This window comes from Aythya ferina, assembly GCF_964211825.1.
Source record: "Aythya ferina genome assembly, chromosome: 2".
In the NCBI taxonomy this organism is placed as follows: Eukaryota; Metazoa; Chordata; class Aves; order Anseriformes; family Anatidae; genus Aythya; species Aythya ferina.
Window position 1 is genome coordinate 126,126,627 of NC_140297.1, and position 14,485 is coordinate 126,141,111.

General features: G+C 37.3%; 1 protein-coding gene across 7 annotated transcripts in view; it reads left to right on the forward strand.

The window, feature by feature from the left end:
• Positions 1–14,485, forward strand: part of SULF1 (sulfatase 1) — a 264,797-nt gene that overhangs the window by 158,776 nt on the left and 91,536 nt on the right. The window contains exon 4 of one of the 7 annotated variants that reach the window (XM_084509644.1): positions 10,959–11,084. The exons of the other annotated variants lie outside the window; for them this stretch is intronic. The gene's annotated coding sequence lies outside the window, so the exon portion shown is untranslated. The remainder of the gene's footprint in view (positions 1–10,958; positions 11,085–14,485) is intronic. 7 annotated transcript variants of the gene reach the window in all.

The following is a 14,485-nucleotide window of genomic DNA, read 5'->3' on the forward strand; positions in this document are numbered from 1 at the left end:
TTTTTCATCTCCTTTTCTTTCTTTCTTTCTTTCTTTCTTTCTTTCTTTCTTTCTTTCTTTCTTTCTTTCTTTCTTTCTTTCTTTCTTTCTTTCTTTCTTTCTTTCTTTCTTTCTTTCTTTCTTTCTCTGCCCCTAAAAGGCCACGAGGAACTACCTACCATAATAGGCAAGTCCTATGGGAAAAAGTCCTCTAACACAGGAGTACCTCTCTGCATTGTACGTCTGTGTGTTATACATCCCTGTTCATAAATGTCCACATTCAGATATGTGCCCACACAAAGTTTTTATGCTAAGGAGCATGTACTAAATTATTTTTTTCTGCATTTCCCAAGTGAATTCTGCCATCAGTGATCTAGCTCATTAGTGTATTCCACTTTTGGAAACAAAATTTATTCATTCTCCATTTTCCTCTCATGCTGTCTAGTTTCTGTTTGGAAAAGAGGATTATGCAGAAGGGGATTATTAGCTGAAAGATAAGGTGCTTTCCCCCTAAATGCATTAGGATAAATTTCTTTTAACTCAATAGATACAATAGATAAAATGAGATAGATGCAACATTGCCCCTTCGTTTCCTCATTTCCTTCATTTATTTTGCGGCTTTCTTGCCCACAGCACACTTCTGAACTGGACTTGTAAATGAGTGTCATTTTCATTTTGTTTTCCATTCCTTCTCACAGATGAACCATTTCTATTTTTTCTATATATATCATTGATTAAGATCCAGAGGGAGTTTTCTACAGTATATTAATATCAATATATATATTGATAAAATATCAATACTGTAGAAAACTGTAGAAAGTCATGAACTTGGATTTTTTGCTTTAGAACATGTGAGGTTGAAGATCCTGGGATTCACTTGTAGTATATCCATAGACTACCACATGTCACTTGTATGAAGTAACAGGTACTTGTTTGCCCCTGTGGCTGCTCATCCCTATTAAATTAGTCCACACCAGTAGAGCTCCAAAGAGGAAGCATGAAGTTTTTCTCCTTCATTTCCTCCTGCTACTAAGTGGAAGAGATTCTCAGCTGCTGATTACATTGCTTCATCGCTTTTCTTACCTGCATGTTTCTCTGCACTGCATGCCTTAATGAGGAATAGGCAGTCAGCAGTTTGCTGACTAGCAGGTTGCTATGCTGAGTATACTCTGTATAAGAGAGATGGGCAAGAGAAAAATATATCCTAAAAATTTATCTCCTAGTCTGTGCCAAACTGAAGGCAGCAACCTTTGTGTAAGTGTACTCTTAAGATTTTAAGGTCAAGCTTTCAAAATGCCAATCTCTGGAAGTATTTATAAACCTTTTCCCACATTTAGGTTATTTTTTTTCCTGTAAGAGCTAAGTCACTTCCTTCCAACCAATATCAGTTGTACTATGCCTCAGTGGAGAACTGGTGCTATTCAAGGGCATCAAAATACAACACTTGTAGTTTGATAAAAATACTTTGAGTATTACACATAAGGAATGTTTTTAAAGTGGAGTTTATTAAATAATCATATGTGACATTATTTCCTCCACCTCTTCCAAATATTTCCATTCAGATGGATGTTTAAGAAGACTGCAAATTTTTTTCAGCCACACATTTCTACTGCCAGTAACTTGATCCAAAAGTATCTTACTGTTTTTCTTGCAAAAATGCAAAATGTCTTTATTAGGAAGTAGACCTTCATCTACGGAAGCATCATTAAGATTGTAATGATATAGTCAGAGAATGGAAAAATAGAATACTACAAGGAAAACTCTTTCCTGGCTTTATGTATTAAGACCAGAAAGACAAAAGAAAAACAGCTAAACCAAAACCATGCAAACAAACAGAACTGCCTAATGTGACATCAGTGGTGAGATACAGTAATATTAAAACTGCAGATGTTTTCTGAGTTAAGTATACAGCTAAGATTAACATTTCTTCACAGAGAACTTTTTTGGTCATCTAGAAAAAATGACATATCTGCAACAGCTTAAATCTACTTGCAGTGAGAAAAGCACTTGGACATGTGTTTATATATGTATATGTGCTATTGACATAGCAATGAAGTAGCTTACTGAATGAGGGCCAAGAAACACTAACGGGAAAACTTTCCAGCATTTGTTGTTCCCCTGCAGATTTACAGATCTAAGACAACATTTCTTTGCTCATTGTTGCTTTAAGTTGAATCATTACTGCCTTCTCCTCTGTTCCCAGATGGAAGAAAAAAAAAATGGCCTATTTTCTGTGTCATATGAAGGTCTGGTAGGTTTTGGTCTTGACAAGTGTTCAGATTATGTACTAATGAAGTGCAATCCCTCACCTAAAAGAAATGTTGGAAGTAAGAGCAATATTACTTCTGGGGAAAAATCAACCATGTTTTACACTTTATTCCTCAAGGGGAAGAAAAACTGATGGGTTTCCAGCCAGTTTTGCAGCTCTTCATACATTGGAGTGTGTACAGATGAGAGATGAAATGTACATGAGAGATTCTTTAAGAAAGTCATCACCCCACTCTCTTTGGCATTACACGGCCATGAGAAAGTATGTGCACTAGTTAGTTTATAAACCTAGCATTTGGAGGAATTTAGTCCCAACTCCCTGCCCCAGTCAGGACTTCTGTATGACAGTGTCGAAGTCAGTGCCACAGGGAAAAGATTGCTCTGCTATCTCCATTGCTCTCTTCTAGGGGAGCTATGGAAATGCATACATTTAAGATTATGGAACACTTTGATAATGCAGAGATGAGGTGCTCATAAATGTAGAAATCCCAGGCTTCACACCTCAGAAGCTGTCTGTCAAACAGTGTGCATGTTTATCCGTAGGAACTGATCCTGGAAGCTACAGGCCATGCTGGTTCCCACTGAAGGTGTTTTCAGACCCTTAGACAATTAGGTCCAGAGCTTCTATGGGATACTGAAATCCTGTGAGATGTAAATTAAGATGCCTAAGGCAATAAAATATGACCACTGATTAACAAAGCAAGTCTTTATAGCCATTAATTCTATAATTTATAAATAGCCAGAGACATGACTGAGTAACGGTGTTCAACCATGCAACTAATTAAAAGCAAATAAAGATATGATGACACTGTAATTGTAACTGAAACAAAAACATTCTTCACCAGCATTTTCAGATTCTTGCACACATTAACTTTTTCTTTCCTTCCCTGCAACTTTTCAAAGTCTAAATAGGACCAAGTGAAGAAAATCGTGTACAATGTGTGTTCCTGAATATCTAAAACTATGCAAAACTATTGATATTATCCAGAATACCAGAAGATAACATGGGAATATATTTTTTCTATGTAAACATGGACTTTGAATTTAGGTTGTGATTTAGAGAAATTTATTAATACACCAATTAGTGGCCATGATGTCACAGAGGTGGAAAATAGTATTTTAGTATTTGCAGAGCTGCATGCTAAGGTTATACTCAATATTCTAGAAAGACTATACTCTTTTGTGGTGCTCAGAACAAGCATAGCGGATGGCCTTTACACCTCAAGATATTCAGCTGTATCTTGATGAATTTTAACCTTATGAAAGAAGAGAAGTATTTATATATATATATATATATATATATATATTTTTTTTTTCCTGTGGTTTCCTTTCTAGTCACTACCATGTGCTGTTGTACTAGCTTTGGAATACATGTATGTTTAATGGATCAAAGCTGCACTGAAATTTGCTGCTGGGTCTCTGCTAAGATACTCTTCTCCCTGTCTAGATATTTTATCTCACTCCCAGCACAAACTGGGAAAAAATAAAGGGAGGTAATACAGAACTGAAGGTGAAGCATAGTGCTGAAATACAATAGCAACTAAGATCTAACTATTAACTCAAAGAATATTAACTGGAATAAACAGCAGAGGGGTGATTGTTGGGTGTTGGAAGAAAAGGTGATTACAGAGACCCTAGTGGATCTGTTCCACTGCAGGAACAGAATCACAAAATGGTTGAGGCTGGAATGGACCTCTAGAGGCCATTCAATCTGCCCTACCTGCTCAAGCAGGGACACCCAGATCAGGCCGCCCAGGAGCATTTCAAAGACAAGGTTGTTCTCATGGGGGTTTCAGACTCTTGAAAGATTTCTGGTGTTTTTATTTAATGAGTAGTTCTAACATGAGACCAATATCAAAAAGTTCCTGTATCTTCTGTGATTCATGACTGTTACAGTGAATGTAATAAAGTATGTAGCTCATGCTATCTGGCAAGCAATTTTACAAACATAGCTTCCATCTTATAAAATCACTGGTATTAAAGGCTGCATTAGACATTTTCTTTTAGATTACCATTGTTACAACATCTGAACTAGCCATTTACCTCTGGAGGACTTGCTCTGGTGTATCTGACAGGAATGCAATTAACAAGTGACTTAATACACAAGGTGACATAAAATCCTGTTTACTTTCTTAATATTATTGGCCAGAAAGACATGCTGGGGAAAAAAGAAAAATACTTGGGACTACACTTCCTTTCTTCCTCCCTCCCTCCCTCCCTCCCTCCCTTCCTTCCTTCCTTCCTTCCTTCCTTCCTTCCTTCCTTCCTTCCTTCCTTCCTTCCTTCCCTCCTTCCCTCCTTCCCTCCTTCCCTCCTTCCCTCCTTCCCTCCTTCCTTCCTTCCTTCCTTTCTTTGCCATTGGAGTAATTTTTAAGTTTATTATTCACTAAGCAAAGATTTGCTGAATGAGAAGGTGTACATTTTCAAGCTGGCTTTTCAGTGTAGAACAAATTTTTATGTGCATTCTTGATGTCTGTATTGAATAGCAACAAAATGTTTCCATAGACCAGCGTTTTAAAATACAAGCTTGAAAAGTGTATGGCTTCTATCTAAATAACAATATAAGATATGTCTTCATATAGTGAGTATATCTTCACTATATGAAAAAGATGATAGTGATTATTTTACCCGTAATTGAAATGCAGCCATTTCTGGGATGTAGAATTTTATTCATACTGGCAAACTAAACAAGAGTTTAGTGAGAAGTGGAATAATGTGCTGTTAAAACTCCAGAGAAAAAGTACACAGGATAGAATGCAGCTACTTAATTAAAATATCTTTTATATGTCTTAGAGATGTTTATTTTAAGTAATGTGTATATTCTTAAGCTGCATGAACTCAAATGCTGTTTCTATAAAGGGAGATGTTTGACCTGCTTCAAGCCATAATGGAAGATTTGTGATTCTCCTAAGTCCACATGCCCTAGATTAATGTTAGTGTCAAACTGATTCTACGTTAAGCTCACTTAATGTACCTTTGGGCTGTAAGATGTTACTTTGCCAGCAGCAAAGGTCACATGTTTTCAGGTATTGACAGTGCAAGTAATGACAAGTTGTTTCTGTGTTTGAGTGGATCAGGGTCTTTTTAGCATTCATCCAATGAATTTGGCAAACTGTAGCCTCTGCCCAAGAGGGCTCTGTGCCTTTGAGCATACACCAGAGGGAATTATTAAACCTCCAGCTCTGAAATCTATAGCTTCATTTAGTTCAGGCCTCCCAAAGGAATTTTTATGCCTTTAGCTAAATAGCAAACAATTTTGAAGCTGACTTTACCTAGCTAGCAGATCTCTTTTTGGTCATAAAAAGAAATTGAAAGCATCATTTTAAGTACATTTTTTGTTTGAATATATTTATGTATATTAAGTCAATTAGCCTTACAACTGCAGTTATAAAGAAACATACCTCTGTGAAACTTTGCAAGCATGGGTCCTCAGAAAGGAAACCTGATCAAATAGATGAAACTCAGAGCAGAGCTGAAGTGCCATTTTCTTGCCTCCCTTACAGGTTGTTAAGTGACATTAGCAAGTCATGTAACAATACCAAGATTTACACAATGTCGTAAGACATCTTTAACAGGTAATCAGAAAATGCATTATGCAGCCCAGATGGGAGCTTGATATTTCCTAAAGAGTCACAGACTAAACATGGCTTCTCCTGTACATTTTAGTGGTGAGGAATGCTGGGGGGGGGGAGAAGGGGGGGGAATTTCTTCTCTAAAGCAAAAACCAGCAAAGGGAGTTAATGTTATGATGCTGTGGGAATAGAATTTCATAGGTTTTATCAGACAGCTACAATCTGTACAGGAGATTTTTTTCTCCTGGACTGGGATCTGGGAAATAGAAAATGGAAACAGCTTATAGTGGGTGACAAGGGAATGGATACCCTAGGTGTGTCTCACACAAATATAGAAACCTTGGTCAGGGCTACTGTTAAAATCAGTCTTCTCTGGAAAGCAGATACTTTGAGACAAAAGTCATGTGCTCAGTCTCATTGCTTTCTCCCAGACTGTTTATATATTTATCCTCAAATTGTCATTTGACAATGAAAGGACTCAAGGCAATTGACAATTGAAAGGTCTCAAGAATGCTAGCACTCTATACCCCCTTCAGGTGATCTGCTATTCTCCTCCTCCTCCCCAGCATATGGATCTTACCCAGGGTAGCTCAAGAGAGGGAGACTGAACCTTTTGTCACCGTTGCCTGGTGACAGGTGAGTTCTCACCTGTCCTGAATTCTCACCAACTCCTGGAGTTCCAAATATCATCAGGATGAGAAGGGCCTGAATTTCAGGTCTCCAGTTTCCTGGTGGATTCCCAACATCCTGCGAATTTTCCATAGCCAAGGTGTGCCTCACAAACTGTGTTCCTCTGAAGACATGCCTGTTTTGCATCTCCCAAACAGCTTTAGCTAAAAGGCAGGATCTTAGGCAATTAGTGCAACAAAGACAGGATGACAACTGAGCTGACCCAGAAGCCTAACATTAGGTCTCCAAGGAACTTTAGGTATCTTAAGCTGTGAAGCATGATAGATATGGATTATTTTAATTGCTCTTCTGAAGTTAAGCTCCTAAGTTTCTCTGAAAGGGCGCTGATGTGATTGGTTGCATGCTTGCTGAAAAGCGCATTGGTTCTTGCTATAAATGACCCGAATATTGTTAGAGTTTGTTCATTTGCTCACATATATGTGTCACAGTTTCCAGAAGTGTCCATGCAAAGCTTTAACTGGCCCTGATTAACTTAATCAGCACAGTACATGTATTGTGCACAGAAAAGTTTTTCTCATATCTATGTTTTACTGCCTCACTTGTCCCTTTCCTTTCAGTATATTTTCCTTATCAAATTTTCCCTAACTTTAAGCACTTTCCCAAACATTTTTTCCCATTTATTTCTCTTTCCAGTTGCCTTTTCATCTTCATAGAAAGCTGGGGAAGATGTAAAAAAGGCAGATGGGGAATGAGGCTACATATTATCTGAAAATGCAGTACAGATTGCCTCCAGGTTCTTCACAGCAAAGTCTGGGATCTGGACAGCTTCCCTATCTTGCTTAGCGCAGCTGAGCAGAGGAAGGGAAACAGGGCACTATTGAGTATGTTGGTATATTAAGCTTCAGGAGAAGGAGAAAGAAAAAACAAAACAAAACAAAACAAAACAAAACAAAAAGGCATTACAAGCCAAAATTGTGCCAGTTTTCTCTCAAAATAGCACTATGTACTCAGGCACAGTTTTCATAAAGCATAAGGAAAAGCAGTAAGCAAATATTTTTAGCATTGCAAGTGATGTCTTAATTCAATGTCACTCTTCCAAAGGCAGCAGTATTATATTGGTTTATATTGTTAAAATTCACGATTGCAATTGATGCTTCAGAACACAAATTTATTTTTTTCCTTCTAACTGTATATTATAGGACATTCATATGTTTTCTGTACCTTTTTAAGGAATTAAGTACACTGAGGTTTAAATAAATGTATAAGAAAGGAAAATGATTCAGGTATATATGTGTCTGTAGATAAATATAGATGAAGATACTGATATAATCTCTAGTGTTGTTTTGTTGTGATGATTGTTGAGTCCCCAGCCACAATCATGAAAACTTAAGAAGCCCTCCCCAATATGGCTCTTTCAACCTTTTCCTTTGTACCTTTTGTAGCTGTACAATAGTTATCCTCCAAGTACAACTTAAAGGAGAACTTCCAGGGAGGTTTTAGTCCATGTATGTACAGTAAATTTGATTACTTACTGAAACACTTCCAATCTGGGGGTATTCAAAATATTTTCAGTAAAAAGTGCTAGAAAATAGAGGAGAAAGAACACTAATTACCTGATCAGCAAGGAGGATGTTGGTCTCTTTTCTCAGGTGACAAGTGATAGGACAGAAAGACACAGTCTCAAATTGTGAGGGGACTCCATCATTCCTCCCCATTCTGGAGGAGGAATTTAAGAGATGTGTGGATGTGGCAGTAAAGGGCATGGTTTACTGATGGAACTCGGTAGGTCAGATTGATGATTTGACTTGAGGATCTTGATGGTTTTTTCCAACCTAGATAATTCTACGATTCTATTCAGGTGTCAGTATGTGAATATCTGGTCTGCCATTACAGGCAATAGTATTCAAGATGGTACTGCCAGTGGACCTTGGAGACCTGCACTTGGACTGCCAAATAGCTTCCCATGTTTCGCTGAACATACAAACTAGCTTCCCCTCTGACTGTGGCTGGACAGACACAGGCTTAGAAACCAACCTCATGTAGTGACACTGACATTTTGAGAGTTAAATCTAGGTGTCTATGGTGTGGAACTGAATCAGCTCCAGTCAGTACAGACTGTGATTGGATTAGAACTGCTGTGATTTTAACATGAATAAAGTCCAATCTATCCTGCTATGTGATCCTCAGGTGTAACTGAAATCCAGCACATGACTAACTTGTATATGCATTTACCTCTCTCAAAAGGGATGTAGATGCCTGTAGTTGTAAGCCAAGTAATTCTGGAGTATCTTTCTTCTGATTAGGTTATTCAGGGTGCTCAGTAATCATCTGGTAATGCTAACTTCCGTTAACCATTATGTCAGTCAATTACACTTACTCATTTCCAATAAAAGTATTAAACAGAAGTTAGAGAGCTAGTCCTGTAGAGAGCAAACAATTCCAAATAATTAGTACCATAAAGTAGGAGTATTCATCACCTTCAGAAGTTGTTTAGCATTAAACAGAGTGGAGTCCTCTAGGACACATTCATGCATTTAGAGAGGCTCAGGCTAAGAAGCACTGATAAATCATCAAAATAGACCTGAGGTGATTCATAGATTTCTGAGCATGATGCTGTGTGTGAAGGTGAATCTGACTCTAGGTAATAAAATTCCTTCTTTTACATAATAAGATTCAGTCTTGTTTTTCTGTGCAAAACCAGTTGCTGACAGCCTAGAAATAAAGAAGAGTTTGAAATCCTTTTAGATTTAGAGCTCTTAAAATTGTCTGTCTCAGCACTGCCTCACCAGATATGTTGGTTGTGCACCCATACAGAAGCAAGACAGAGTCAGCACTTGATTATCCATGTGTTGCAGATCATTCATGCCACAGATATTAGCTGAAGCTCAGAGCCACATGAATGTGGCTATACTGCTTCCAGGAGCATCTCAACTCTATAAACAGTACAGCTGCTTTTGCATTATGCAGATCTGGAGTTAATAAGCCCATATGAATCTTATATGGTAAGCCAGTATCCTGGGAAACAAAGAGATTTTCAGTGGCATTAACCTGCATCCAGCTGGGCTTTATTAATTTGGTCTCAGTGCTGGCTGTGCCAAGCCCAAAGTGGAGCTGGCATTGGTGACAACCCTATGGCTGGCAGGTGACAAAGGCAGGGGGGAATGAAGCTGCTGCTTCTGCACTGTGGTTGTTTTTTCTGAAAGAGGAGTTTGTGGTTTGTTAGCGGAGGCACAGTGCCACAATTTTTCAGATAGCTTGCTCAGTTTTTTTTGTTGTTGTTTTTGTTTTGCTTTGTTTTGACTGATGAGTCTTTCTGAAGTGTTTGGAGGAGTGGGAGGGGCCTGTGTTCCATCAGAGCAGTCCACGTGTTCCAAACCCCACTCTGGATATGGATAGATTGAGGAGTTTTTTAATGCTTACTTAGGTTGAGCAGGATATATATATATATATATATATATATATATATATAAAGATCTCAGTACAAAATTGATTCTAAGGATGTGTATCCATCTCTACACCATACTTCACATCAAGAGTCTCCAATACACTGATACTAGACTGACACTGTCCCTATGATGTGAGCAGCTCTTGTAAGCCTGCAGCATGAAATAGTCTTCCAGCACTATTTCTTTCATTTTCTCTAAACTCTTAATAGTAATACATGTGTACTTCATATAGCAGTGTGACACCTAGTGACACCTAAGATCGAGGCTAATCATGAAAGTTTAGCCTCAGATTTATTAAAATGTTAGTGGTTTATGATGGCTGTGAAAATTGCTGCATGTTGTTTCCATACCTGATAGAGTCACTTTCAAATGAAGTTGTTTTTAGCTGCCCTGGATTTTGCCTTCACAAAAGGTAGACAATTCCAGACAACAAATTTTTGGGATATTTCCCCAGCTTCTTTATAAAGTATATCCACTTCTTTAATTTTCTTTTCAAAATTCCTATTTTAAGGCATGAATGTTCCAAGACTGTGATATTAGTTTATGTATAAATGAAATCCAGAAACCTCAAAAGTGCTGTCAGACAATGGAAAACTAAGGTCAATGGACAAGTCTGAAACATAGAGAAAATAAGCGACAAGAAAAACATCTTATTTATGCTGAAGCAAAGGTCTCTATGGGCTACAAATATTTTGAATTTCTATAGCAATTTATCACCAAGCAGCCTCTAAGCATATACATCAATTAAACTTCACAATTTGAAAGCTGGATAAGACTTAGATTAGATTCAGTTCTGTTTATCACTGGAATACAGTCTGATCCATTTGTGATTGATGTTTGACAGTATATAGTCCTGTTGACCTGGACGGTAACAATCTCATATAGAAAGTATTTCTAAATTGTAACATTAGACAAGGTTCTGACCAAACATTTAACATCAACAGTGACAATTTTAAGAAACTGCCAAAACTGAGAAGGAAACTACTATTGGTATTGTCTAATGAATGCACTGGGAACTCCCATAAATAGGAGTAGTACCAACCATGTCTCTCTATTTGCCTAGGCAAGTCCCTTAATCTTTTCTCATAATAACAAGGACCAAAGGCATGCCATGTGGAACAGATTCTGAAAGTTCTGTGGACACAAAAAAATCTGTTGCCTGTGACCCCAGACAAAATTGGGACATTTGGTAAGACTTCAATTTGCTTGTGTTTCTTTGAGCCTTCCTGCTAGAAGTGTTGAATTATTTGAACTATGTCGATAATCGCCTGTTTGTCTACATGATCTAAGTAATTTAAGAAATTACTTATAAGAGTAGTGAATTTGATGAAAGTCTAAGTTAACCTAATTAATCATCAGTTAATCATGATCTTGTATCTAGACAAGAAGCAGTCTTGCAATATGCAGTGCCTGAAGGCAATAAGTAAGAATACTGTATCTCACGTGAAGTTTTGGAAGTATTTCTTTTTTATCTTACTTACAATTGCACTAGCCTATAGGCATACTATAAGTTGATTAAAATTCAAAAAACATTGAAATTATTTACAGCCTCTGCCCTTCCTGCAGCTTTTTATATACTGCATTCTTTAAATTAATTTCGTCAGAATTTGGGGAAAAAAAAAAAAAAAACTGTCTGCAGAAATAACTATGCCATAAACACACTGCCTTATTGTCTCTTTAATAAGCCTGCATCTTCCCCAAAAGCTTCAGAGACATCATGTGTGTCTAGCAGGTAAACTAATCTATTGTTTCCAGCTAACATTCAGTTTCAAAGTAATGAGCCAGGCTTCAAGGCATCCCCACTGCAGAATTATAATTCAGGAGAATAAATGGTCTGTTGGGCAGGATGATCAGAACCATTTCTCTGTAGATGAAAATCATTGCTTATGACTTCATCCAAATACAACTAACCAGAGCATTTTTTGTTTGAGCATTTCTTCTGTCCTTTAACTTTCTTATAGTGTAGTGTTCTGTAGCAGTTTGGAGAGCCTTAGTGTGTTTCTAACAACTCATAAACATGCATGTTATATTGCTGTATCTGAGTGTTGACAGGACAAAGGTTTTGATACTGGTAGAGGGTTTTTACCCAAGAAGATTGTGTCACTGAATGTATAACAGAGAGCTTAAAAAAATGCCTTTGTGGTCTTTGCTGTTATTTTCACCTTTAAAGACCAAACTTTAGGGCAGTTCAGTGTACTTTCAGTGTACTTGGGTTTCATGTGGCAGACCTGTGACATGGTGTCCGTTGTCTGCCTCCAAAGCTTTCCTACCCAAGAAGCTCCTATGAACTTACCTGAGCAGACTTTCAATGGACCTGTCTGAAACTCCAGCTACTTCTGTGGCTGGTTTCTGCTGTGCTAGTCAAATCTAACTGAATTGTACCAAAATCAACAGGGCTAAAACTGGAGCAGTAACTTGGAATTAATCAGCTAATAGTATCAGCATTGCTGAACGTACTTACCATTAAACAAAATAATACAATTTCATAGTTCAAATGGCCGCTTGTTTTCTATGCTATACTGGTTCCTGTATTTGTTCATAATGCTTAGTCCAAAATTGATGAAATGTCTATTTTTCAGATCAGGATTCAGTTCATTCATACTGTAGCCTTAGGCAAAATTTCTCAGTGCACTGTATTTTGTTCTGGGAATATTCACGTTCTGAAGTCAGGTTCAAATGTTCACACACATTAGCTATATGAACAAACCAATTGAATAAAATTTTGAGTCACTTTTTAACAAAGTCCACTTCTAACCAGAAATATTCCAAGTTAGTTCTTGAGTTTACTTTGCTAAGCCAACCAGACTGGACCTTGAACAACCAAGGAATGGGTGCAGTAAAATGAAAGTACAATAAAAAAATGTTACTAAATTTATGTATAGAAATTTAACTGCATAAGAGGCCCTGCATATTATCAGGTTGTCCAAAGAGCCTAAGGCCATTCAGTGATGGTAAGCTGTAGCAGTGATACCAACATTCCCAATCTTGTTTACACACAGTAGAAGAACATCAGGTCTTTGTGTTGCCTGGGAGAAGAAGCAAGTCTTCTGCCTGTCTCCGTCTTCTCCCCTTCTGTCCTACCAAAACAAGCACAAGAACAGGATTTTCACCAAAATTGTTACCCAATGCTGTCCATGGTGGGAGCAGTCTCTCATGCAGGAGAGACTATAGGAAACCTATCAGCTCACCTCTTAGTAAGGAGGACTGGGGAGCTGGGGAGAAGGGCTATAATTTCACCTGTGTATGGTTCTGTGGTTTCCCAAATGGGACCCAAACCTGACAGGCATGAGATTAGTTTACTGTAAAGAAGAGAAACACAGAATTAGAAACCTGTAATGAAAAATGAAAACCATCCTTTGGAAACGTATAGCTGGCTTGGCTCTGTACATAGGTTTGTTCCCTACTCCTGCTCTCTAGCTTTAAAAGAGGCACCAGGGAACATGTATTAAATGATTAAATCAAATCAACTAACTAATTACATTAACACAGTAAATTGGATAAAATTACTGGGTTTTGTTTTACAATATCGTGAAGGCAAATTCCCTACACAGCTTCAGACATAAAGTAGGAAAGACTATTATTTAATGGGACTTGGCCACAAGAGTTTTGCAAAAGATCAGAGCCAGAAATAGCAGTCAGGAAGAAATGATACTTCAGACAAAGTGGAGCAGTATTCCCTGACAGTTCTGCCAAATTTGTTAATTTATTTTAATTATTTTTTTAAGCACTGAATGATACTTTGTTTTAGTGGACGTAGCCTGCACATACTAGCAGGCTACATGACACTGAATCCATGTTTTGATTAGCATCAAGATTCCTACATATCTAAATCAATTCATTGTGCAAAGGCACCATATCAGAAAAAAAAAAAAAAAAAAAAAAAAAAAAAAGTAGTACTCAGAATTAATGATGTTTGGTCATCTATTCTCCAGTGAGCTTGGAAACACAGATGAACATGGTACCTTTCCTATTTTATGTCATCAGAACTCTTTCTTCTTCAGCCCTGAAGAAAACACATTTTTAGCATTGCCAGCTCTCTCTGCTTTATCAGACATCTCATTTTTGGCATCATATGATTCAAGGAAAACTTATCTCTTATTTGGAAGAAAAATAAATGTTTTTTAGGACTTATGATTGCCAAAAAAACTTTCAAGATGTACAAGACTGTGAAGCCAAAAGATAAGTAACATGAACACAGCATTTATTATTTTTTTAGAATGTCATTATTTTGAAAACACTTTATTCATTTATCTTGGGGGCTTGACTCATACCTTTTTTATTTAAAATTGCTATTGAGCAATTTTATATTGAGTTCTTCATTTTTCAGTGGTTCTTTTGATTTCTGATGTCTGCTAACTTTAGCATCTTCGTCATTTTCATCAGCACTGGTCACTTTCTTTCTTTAATGCTTCCCCTACTGTTGAAGTAAGAGTTTTGCCAATGATTTCAGAATGGAGCTTTTGGGAAAATGAAGCAAAGATTTAATCCTTCAGACTTTTTCAGACTGGGACTAGTGTGCAACATGGTTAAATCATTGTTATTCTTTTATTCCCTGTGTATGAATGTAACAGCAGTATAAAAATCTTTTTG